At 39.7% G+C, this 10,643-nt stretch overlaps 1 long non-coding RNA gene across 1 annotated transcript; it reads left to right on the top strand.

Moving 5' to 3' along the window:
* Positions 1–7,092: 7,092 nt before the first annotated feature.
* Positions 7,093–10,024, top strand: LOC115031768. The gene is made up of 3 exons (XR_003837430.1): positions 7,093–7,170; positions 8,454–8,573; positions 9,807–10,024. It is a non-coding gene; the product is annotated as an uncharacterized LOC115031768 (long non-coding RNA).
* The last annotated feature ends 619 nt before the right edge of the window (positions 10,025–10,643 follow it).

The raw sequence follows: 10,643 nt of genomic DNA, 5'->3' as shown, positions 1-10,643 counted from the left end.
GAGAAAGAAAGAAAGAAAGAAAGAAAGAAAGAAAGAAAGAAAGAAAGAAAGATATGGTTCTGTTGATACAGTGCTCTCCTAGCATGCACAAGACCATGGCTTCCATCCCTAGTATCACATGGGGACATGGTAGTGCATATCTGTAATCCAGGCACTCAGAAGGTGGATGCTGGATAATCAGAAGTGAAAGGTTATCCTTGGCTCCATAGTGAATTCCAGGTCACCCTGGGCTACATGAGACCTTGTTCTATCCTCCCCATAAAAGGAAAGCAACAGGCAGAGGCAGGTGGATTTCTAAGTTCAAGGCCAGCCTGGTCTACAAAGTGAGTTCCAGGACAGCCAGGGCTATACAGAGAAACCCTGTCTCGAAAAACCAAAAAAAAAAAAAAAAGGAAAGCAACGAGTTCCATTCTTTCACATCCTTCCTCACTGGGAATTTGCAGGTCTTCCTACTTTGGAAATAAGGTTATTTCTCCTGTGCCTGACTCCCTCCTTGGCTGAGGATGTGTGTTGACGGGTAGAAGTCAGTGATGATGGTGAGGCTGTTACCAAGCAACTGTTTCTCTTAGAAACTCCTGGCCACCTTGGGGAAGAGTCTGGAGAGCCTGACTCACAGTCAATTTAAAGAGGTCAGAATCCAGGTGAGAGCATACTGCCTACCTGACTCATGGAGTTAACATAGATAAAGTACTGTTGTTACCTTGGGGACAGGGAGGGACTAGTAGAGCCCAGACTAGCTTCAAAATCCCTAAGTAGCTCAGTATGACCTTGAAGCTCAGGTCCTCTTGCCTCTATCCCCTAAGAACTAGGATTATGACAATATGGCATAATACCACTCTGAGTGTGTGTGTGATTATGACAATGTGGCATAATATCACTCTGAGTGTGTGTGTGTGTGTGTGTGTGTGTGTGTGTGTAGCTGGGGATGAACCCTTAGGTCTTTTACAAATTAAGTAAGTACTCTACCAACTGCCACATCCCCAGCCTTACTGTTTTCAATGGATAAATTTTAAGGTGATTTGCTGTGCAAATAGATGCCTGACAGAGAACACAGTATCTAGATGTGAGATGTTACCATAAAGAAATACGTAAAATTCAGAAAAGTAGCCGAGAAAACAAAGAGCTGGGAGAGAAATTACAAGACCCTTAACAAAGCCTGGAAAGTGACATTTGATCAGTTCTGGAAATAGGGAGTTTATTGTAACAAACAACAGCCAAAATTGCTGCTCATGGGTGGAAAACAGAAACATCACATTTAAGGAATGCTAAGTTCTGAAAAGACATCCTCCAATTGGAAAATTAAAATGTTGCTGGTTTGTGCTATACATGGAGGTATAACAAGAGTCAAAAGCTGGTGGTACATTAAGCACACCTCACTAAAAAGCAGACCCTAGCTCAAATTCTCAGCTTCCTCACACATCCATACACACACACACACACACACACACACACACACACACACACACCGAGAGAGAGAGAGACAGAGACAGAGACAGAGACAGAGACAGAGACAGAGACAGAGAGACAGAGACAGAGACAGAGAGACAGAGAGACAGAGAGACAGACAGAACCATAACCCATTTAGTATTATTCATATATGCATGTTTTTAGGGTTGCCCATCTGAGATGGGCTAGCCTCTCATTCCTGGAGAAAACATTCTCCCCCTCTCTCAGCAGTCACTGAATAAGTCTTTCTCTCAGTCTCAGTAGATTTCTTCATGTGATGCAGTTGGGGAGGGGGAGAGTGGCTTATGAAACGTCTGAGGTCCATGTTGGGATGTAAGCTGGTGCTGTCAGTACAGAACTCTTTGTCAGCAAGCCTACTGTTGCGATTGCATGGATACAGCTTCCCTGCCATGGCTAGATGACTTTATGTAGCAGCACGCATCCTGTTCCCCTGGCTTTGACACTCTTTGCATTCCGTTTTCTCTGATCTTAGGTATAGGAGTTGGGTTGTAGATACATTAACTGTGACTGGGCACCCCATCATCAATCGCTGTCTGCATTTTTATGAGGTGAGGATCTCTGTGATAGTCCCCATTCAATGCAATAAAATAAGCTCTTTGTTCGATAAAAGATGAGAGCTGCACTCACCTGTGGCTATATGGATACATATTTAGAATGTTGCTGGAACTTATACTGGTCTAGGGAAATGGCATTCTTGTTTTTGTAAGTTCTATCAATTTATCAAGGTGCAAGTTTAGCTACTGCTTAATGAAGCTGGTTGTGGTACACAGTACTCTGGGTCACTTATAAAAGCATACCATCTACTAACTAGAACTTCTAGATTGTTTGCTTATTTTTAAGTATGTTTTTTTAGCAGCATTAATATTACCACATATGCCCAGGCAGTCTGATGACCTTTGTTGGATTTTTCCCCCTTTTTCTATTTATCTTTACATCTTTTGCTAGCCAGTGGTCTTTCCTCTGAAGATTCTGCCCTGCTGTAGTGTCCTTGTTAACTTGACCTATCAGTCATTTGTATCTGGAAGATACCCATCCTGTGGATGATCTTCCCACCTGTCCATCTTACATACAACCTGAAACAGCAACAAGTGCTGTGAACTGCTAAGCTTCCATATAGAATTAATGAGAAAGTCCAATTCCTCCATGTCCTGGCTTGCCACAGTGTGTTCTTTCTACTTCTAGCATAGGAGCAGACCTTGATGTGTGTCTGGGGGTTTCACTTCCTCTCACTTCCTCTCCCTACCATTTTCCTCTCATTTTTTTAACCATGTAACCAGGCACTACTGCTTCAGTCAAGAATCACCAACCCACCACAAAGAATAGAAAGTGCATATATGGATTGTGTTTATAGCAGGTAACAATTTAGTTGAGGAAATAATGTAACAAATATCAAGAGAAGAATTACACATTATTAAAAAATGATTTGGGGATATTTGCCTTAACAACCAGAGAATGAGTAAATGATTAATACAGCCATACTGTATTCTTAAATTATTCATCTGGGATGATTTTCATGTAGAAAAGCAAAGAGACTAAACCTATTCTTGTGTCTTCTTCCTTCAGCCACAGGGATTTCTGTGTCCTATACTGCTGTGCGATCTGAGTTCGTGTAAATGAAATGGATCTTTTATTAATACCATCATCGGTTGTGTTTCCTCAGGCCTGCCAGTGAATAGATGACTGTTCCTCACTGCAGATGTTTATAGATGCTCGTATTTTCATGAATTAACATCTGAGCTCAATGAGGAATGTAGTGTCAGGTTCTAATAAGGGCCTGGACCTGTCAGAAAACAGGATGAGTGGCAGTGGGTAGCAAACGCTACTCTCCACACTTGGTGAAACTTTCTCCATGCTTCTATCTGATGAGAAGTAGAGACTCACACATTGGTGGGGCCAGAAATCATAGCTCAAAAAGAACACCTAGCCAGAACACTTTCACATCTGAGAGTCATCTAAAAAGCTATCTTGTTCTTCGACCAGTGGTGTGATGTTGTCCCTAGACAATTGATTACTAAAGAAAGGAAAGCCTGTTGGGGAGCACTCGGGAGGCAGAGGCAGGTGGATTTCTGAGTTCGAGGCCAGCCTGGTCTACAAAGTGAGTTCCAGGACAGCCAGAGCTATACAGAGAAACCCTGTCTCGAAAACCAAAAAAAAAAATAATAATAATAATTTTGGCTTAAAATTACTTCTGTGTTGAATTCTCTGATGGCCCACCTTTCTGCCCTGCATTTCTATTATATTTCTATTATGCATCAACCCACTATGAAATAACTATTGAATGTAATAATACATCAATTTGATGGAAAGTCGCTCAAACACATATCAGTTTTATCGCATAAAATAAAAAATAGTGGTGGTTGTTAGAAGTGAATGACTAAGTCAGAGTGTGTAAACCACTAAATAGTTTTGGAATGATGGTCCCTCCTTTCTTCCTCTCCTCCCCCATCATCTCAACAAGCATCATTCTGTCCTTTTTCTGAATTCCCGTGGTAATTAATCTAGCACCTCAGCTGTGAGTTACCTGCTGTAATGGCACATGGAACATCATATTAGCAACTTAAAAAACAAATCAAAAAACAGCCCAGAAGGGTCACACGATTAGTGTGTTTTGCCTTGGTCATACTGTGTGGTGGAGTTGAAACTTGTCTCCAAGTTCATTGAAACTGAGTCCTGGAATTCACAATATTTCAACATGGGGCACTTTTATTGCCCCTAACTTACCCATCACTTGAAGTACTTATAATTTCATTTGGGTAAAAACATTCAAACCTTTCTCATCTAAACAACCGAAAAAATAATCAACAATAATAAGCTACTGCACACAGAACATTAGAACTTAATCATCTGTTTAACAATGACTTTGAAACAGCAAACTAACCCCTTCTCCCCTTCTCCACCCACTTAGATGTAAAGGTCTCCATTACCAGGAGGGCAAAGATTAACATGAAAATCATGACAGTGACTGCTATCAAATTGTCCTTCAGCCCAAAGTACATTTAAGTTGAAAGCAACAGCTTGAAAAGGCTGCTTCAGTAAACTTTACCACTATGGAGCTGTAAACCTTTAGTACTGAAGACATCTATAATGAGTTATTATCTACATTTGAATACAAAGCAATGATTTTCACATATAAGTGAGAAGTATGGAAAGCTCATCTTATAGGAGAGAGTAGAATTCAGATCCCCAAAGGTTGGGAAGAGGTTGGGGGATGAGGGGAGAAGGGGTTAGTTAGGGGAAGTTTTGAAAAACTTCAAAAGCAAAGCATCAAATTAGTGATTCAATATTGGAGAGATGGCTCAGTCGATAAAGCACTTTTCTTGGGAGCTCGAGGACCTGAAATCAATCTCCAGAAATCATGTGGCAGAATCTGGGTTTGATGTATAGTTTTAACCTATGTTTTGGTTTATGCAGAGACAGGAGGATGCCTGATACTCTCTGACCTGATAATCTAGGCATCTTAGCAAATTCCAGTCCAGTGAGAGAGCCTCTCTCTCTCTCTCTCTCTNTATATATATATATATAGAGATAAAACCAGAGGAACAACATACATGTGAGATTATCCTCTCATGTTCACATGCACATACACATATTATGGTGTGAGTCTGTTCACACATATGCACATCTGCATCCACAAACACACTTGTTCCCACAAGCACGAATGTAGAATGTGCACACATGTACACAGAATACTTTATATTTTAAACTCTACCAGTTACCTAACACATCTATATTTCCATGTCTGATAAATCAGAATTACTATAGACTGACCTACTACCTATCAAGCCTTTATACTTTAATAAAATATTCTACTAAAATGTTTCTGTTATTTAATTTTAAAGTATTTGACAGCCTCTACTGATATGAAATGGTAAGCCACCTCTGATTTCTATTCACGAGAATATGTTAATGGTTAATATTTTGCCTGATTTAAGATCCTAGTTATTGGCATTGAAGATAATCCATGACACCTGGCTCATCGAGAGAACTGTTCCAAGACGATGATTGCTTTATTATTTGTTTATTATTTATTGCATATTTCAAACTTTAAATTGGTTGGAAACAAGAAGCAGTTTTTTTAAAAAAAATACTGTTTAGGGTCAAATCTTCTCCCTGTGTCCTATATGCAGGCTGGAGCGAATCCCTCCTTCACAGAACAAAGAGGAAGTAGAAAGAATCAGGGAAATAAAGCCATGTTCTAGCAATGCCATGCAGTAGGCCCTAGCTAAGACACAGTCACCCGTAGGAGGATGGCTTTGAAATAAACACCTTCCTTGTCATCGTTTTGTAATCTAGAGACGAGACTCTCCTGTGGAACCTACCCCACTCACTGCCAAAGAAAGAGAAAAACCATGAATCTCAATGCTTGGATTCTACTCTTCCCTTTCCTCCCAAATCAGGAAACACCTCACTTTGCTTTGATTTGATTCTCCTCATGTATTTTTGGTATAACCTAATTTTCTCCATGTCAAGCCTATCACCTTCCCATGACCAATTTTACTTCCAAATATCCCCCAGGAAGCTAGCCACAGCTCCAGACCTACAATTAGCACTGGCTCTTGCTGCCTCCTGGAGCCAAGAGGAGTGCAGAAGTCTAGTTTCCATGCATGGATGGCTAATTATCTTCTCCTGGTAGAGTCTCACCATGGGATCCACCTGCACTAGTGACTGGGCTGCCCTAGAGACAAAGGGTTTATGTTTTCAAATCAGGCTCTATGTCATCCAAATTTCATCAAGTCCAAGCTTATTCTCACACTCTCTTCCTCTGGACAGAACAAACAGGTTGTTTGCAAGAGCCAGTTCTTAGGTGAATGCCGGTCATCCTGACACCTCTCCCAGACCCTCATCTCTACTACCACCATTGCTTCTGGAAAGCAGCACACCACCCACAAGAGCAAGCCAGAGGCCCACCCATGTGTACTTCTTTCTACTAATCTACCTTTTTATTGTTTTATGCTTAATAATATGTCAGATTATTAAATTTGCTTCCACCTTTTATTCAGGCCACTAAACAGGTTGAGATAACATTTCCAATGGGTCAATGCATATTAATAAAGCACCTACTTTGCTTCAGGCAGGGAGGGACCTGGCTGCTTTAAAATTAGCAGCAAGCTCTAGGTACGCAGGCTGGCAATAACTAACAAAGCAACATGAGAACATTTGTAGAGACACTTACTTTGCTATGGCTGAGAAAGAAGTGCAATAAAGGCAGCGTAGAAGACAGAGTGACAGAGGACATAATATAATTTTGTATTTCAAGATCAGAAACACAGTCCCTGGAGTACCAACATTGTAGATGAGCCCTAAATAGGCTACAGAAGGAAGACAGCCCGCTTTCTGATCACATCAACCAGGCTCTTGCCTGTATGTTGCTTTAGAAGTTTGAATTTTCTTCTGAGTGAGATGGGAAATCATTGGAGAATTATGAGCAGGATATGATGTGGTTTGGCTCCGTAAATAAAGTGATGTGCTCTGAATTAATAAGAAAGGCTTACCTGCTGCTTGTGGAGTAAGCACTTCATTATGAAAAGGTTGGAAGTGTACATGGACTTCTTAACACTACAACAAAGGAGCAGAGGGCGGGTGGGTGCCTATTTAAGTTTCCTTTTCTTTTGTAGGACAAAGGATTGAACTGAGGACCTCATACATGGAAGAATAAGTGCTCTACTGCTGAGCTACATCCCCATTCGATGTAGAAGATCTCAGGTAAGCTGTTTAGACAAGCCTTGAACTTGTCACCCTCCTGACCCAGCCTCCAGTGTCGCTAGGGTTACAGGCCTGTATCACCAGTCCTAACTTCTGAGCTTTCAACACAGGATCATCAGCATTTGGCTGAAAGGTGGGTGATATGCGTTTAACAGAAGGCTCTATGGAGGGGTCAAGGGACTTCTGTTGCAGCTACTGTCTAGAGAGGTGCTGCATAGAGGAGAGGAGACCAGGCAGAAAGATGGGTTCAGGGTGGGTAGCTCTGTAGAGCAAGAACACAAACATTTAAACATAGACCACAATGGTATTGGAATACAGAACCAAAAATGATACTCAGTGACCCAGGAAACCTGCACTAGTTATGAAAAAAATTGAAAGATATTTATCTATGAGTCAACTTTTAAGTCTAAGTTTGTTATTTTTTCCTAAGTTGGCTGAGAAAGATAATGCAAGGTAAAATAAGGATCCTCCCAATTAGTACATTACATAACAATGGCTTTCATTATGATATTACATTCCTGTATACAATGTATTTTGGTCACATGATACCACATTACATGCCTGTGTCCTCCACCCCTAAAATATCCCTTCTACTTTTATGCCATTATTATTATTATTATTAATAATTATATTATCAATTAATTTCCTTAGGGTTGCGTGAGGGAATGTGTGCAGGGGGTTAACTACAAGACCAACCTACCAGTGTCTGTTATTGAAGAAAATGTCTCCACCCCAGTAACTACACAAGCCTACAGATAGTCAGAGAGAATCTGGCCTACCGAGCCCCTAATTGTTAGCAACTATTAACTGCCCCTAAATCCTTAGGATGCTTAAGATAGCTTTTCAACCTGACTCTTAAATGACCAGAAAACAAAACGATTGGTTCTCTATTTCCTGTGTGATGCTGATTTGTAGTAGACAGTGTTTATTCCAGTAAATTATTGTATTGCTTTTCATTAAATTTTTATAGCAAGTCCATTGGTTTTTCTTCTATATTTAAATTAGTTCCCATCTCTGATCAAATTCAATGAAATGATCTTTATATCCATAAACCATTTTAATAGGTGACTCTTTTGATAAGTCTACCCTATAAAGCAAAGACCATAATTGGGGCTCACTTATCCCCCACAACTGGGCTTCTGCATGCTTACTGAAATATCCTCAATTAGCCCATAAATTGAGTTTACCTTGGGCTCAATATGCTAACTACTGAATGTCTCTGTGTCTGTATCCACCAATCCAATCTCTAGAAAACATTTCCACCCTTGAATTTTTCTGAATAGGCATTGGCCTTCCCACTTCAGCCCCTGATGTTCAGTGCACACTCCACCAAAAGACTTCATCTAACATCTAAGACTAGCAATCTGTGATATGCATATGCTACAAGCTGGCTTGGGGAGAAGGTAAGATGTTCACACTCAGGTATGCTGAATTTGAAACACTTTGAGATATCCTAGTAGAGAATTCCAATTATTATCCTTTTCATACAGCAGCAACTGAGGGACTTTGCCTCTTCCAGCTGGGGCTTTTGGTAGAGAATCCCCTGAATATTTATAAACCCAAGCATGTCTTCCTATACTTGAGAGGTTTGAATTCCTAATATTGTTGTAATTGAGAAAAACCCAGGCTGAGAAATAAATTTAAAACCATTCACTATTGATACTGCACCTGCACCCTTGCTGGAGTTAATAACATATTTACAAAAGAATAGGCATTCCATCGATCTAAGGAGTTGGGTTTTGAGATAGATTCATCCAAGATGACTTCATAATTCAGAATTATAAGACATATTAAGGGAAAAAGCCACCACACAAAAATTAACAGAATCAGAAGAACTATAGATTTTAGAATATTGGAAACAATGTATTTAAAAATGTTTGAATAAACTAAAAATTTAGTTTGAATAAACTAAAATATAGGAATAGGACAACACAAAGGTATAAGTCAGAGTAGATTTTGATTTGCAGTTGTTGATGAAAAGAAATTACAAATTATCATTTGTGTACTTACCAACAAGAAAATATGTGCAAGAATTAAACAGATCTCAGCAGCAGCAAAAGGCAGGTTCTCAGTATAAAATACAGCAAAACAAAACAAGATCAGGACAAGTGGAGCAGAAACATCCGAAACTACAAACTAGTACATAGAATCTATGGGACATGCAGACTCAGATGCAGTAGCTCTAAGATAGAATCAAAAGAAAGCAGAAATAACAGGTAAGCAAAAGATGTCTGAAAATGCTACCTGCAGATGACTAGATACAGCTAAAGAAATGTTCCTAAACTTGTAGATAGTCAGTCTAGACATCGCAAGCCAAAACGCTGGGCAGTACAAAGAGCGGTAGACATAATTCCCCACGATATAACATCTAACGACTTTAAGACAACTTCAAAACAAGTAGGGAGCATGTGAGAGTCGTTAGTGTGCTGTGAGCAGCAATGGGGCAGAGATACCCTCAGTGTCAAGTTGATTGGACTTAGAATCATCTAGGAAACAATTCACTGAGCATGGAAGCAAGTGAAAGCATTTCCAGAAAGGATTGCCTGAGTCAGGAAGACCCAGTCTGAATGTGAAGAGCATCCGTCCATAGTCTGGGCCCCTGAATTAAACTCCTATTTCTGTGCCTTCCCTCCCAGAATGGACTGTGCCTTCAAGCTGTGAATCAAAACCTCTTCTTTCCTCAAGTTCTTTTTGTTGAGTATTTTGTTGCCGTAATGAGAAAAACAACAGGTACAATACTTGACAGGATAATAGCCAGATCATTGCCAACATGAGTCAGGCAGCAAATCATCCATCCAGGAAATTCAGAGGGCACTGAAAAGATAAATCACAGAAATCTAAAACCAAGGATGCCACAGGCTGAAAAAAAAAAGAACAACAACAACAAAAGAACAAAATAGAACCTTGGGCCAGCGATATAACTTGGTCTTCAGGATTGCTGCAGTGGGGCCTTGTCTTCAATCCCCAGAATCTACATTGTCAAAGAAGAGAACCCTCTTCTGCAACTTGTCCTCTGACAGTCACATGTACGCTGTGCACACAAACAAGTAAGTAATGGAATCTTAATAGAAGAGCAAGGAGAAATGATCTTATTGCCAGAGGAATAAGCTCAGAATCACAGTGGTTTGTTTTTTTTTTTTTTTAAACACCATGCAACTATAATGACCACTGGGTAAAATAAATTAAAAGAAACAACAGTCTAAGTGGTTTTGTTTTGTTTTGTTTTTTTAGTTTCAGGGAAATTATCTTTCAAGAGGACAAAATAAATGAAGGCTGAAGGATTTGTAGCCAATAAACCTGATCTCCTACACACATTAGAAAAAATTTCATAGGTAGGAGAAAGTTAAAAAAATTAAAAAGGACATAAAAGAACAACATTGGGAAATAATACATGAAACAATACAGTACATCTTACTCTTAGTTAATCTAGTGCATCACTATAGATTAACAAAATGAATGGCAACAGCACTGTA

This window comes from Mus caroli, chromosome 8 (genome assembly GCF_900094665.2).
Source record: "Mus caroli chromosome 8, CAROLI_EIJ_v1.1, whole genome shotgun sequence".
NCBI lineage: Eukaryota > Metazoa > Chordata > Mammalia > Rodentia > Muridae > Mus > Mus caroli.
Note: the sequence above shows the minus strand (reverse complement) of the source record. Positions and strands in the feature narration are given on the sequence as shown.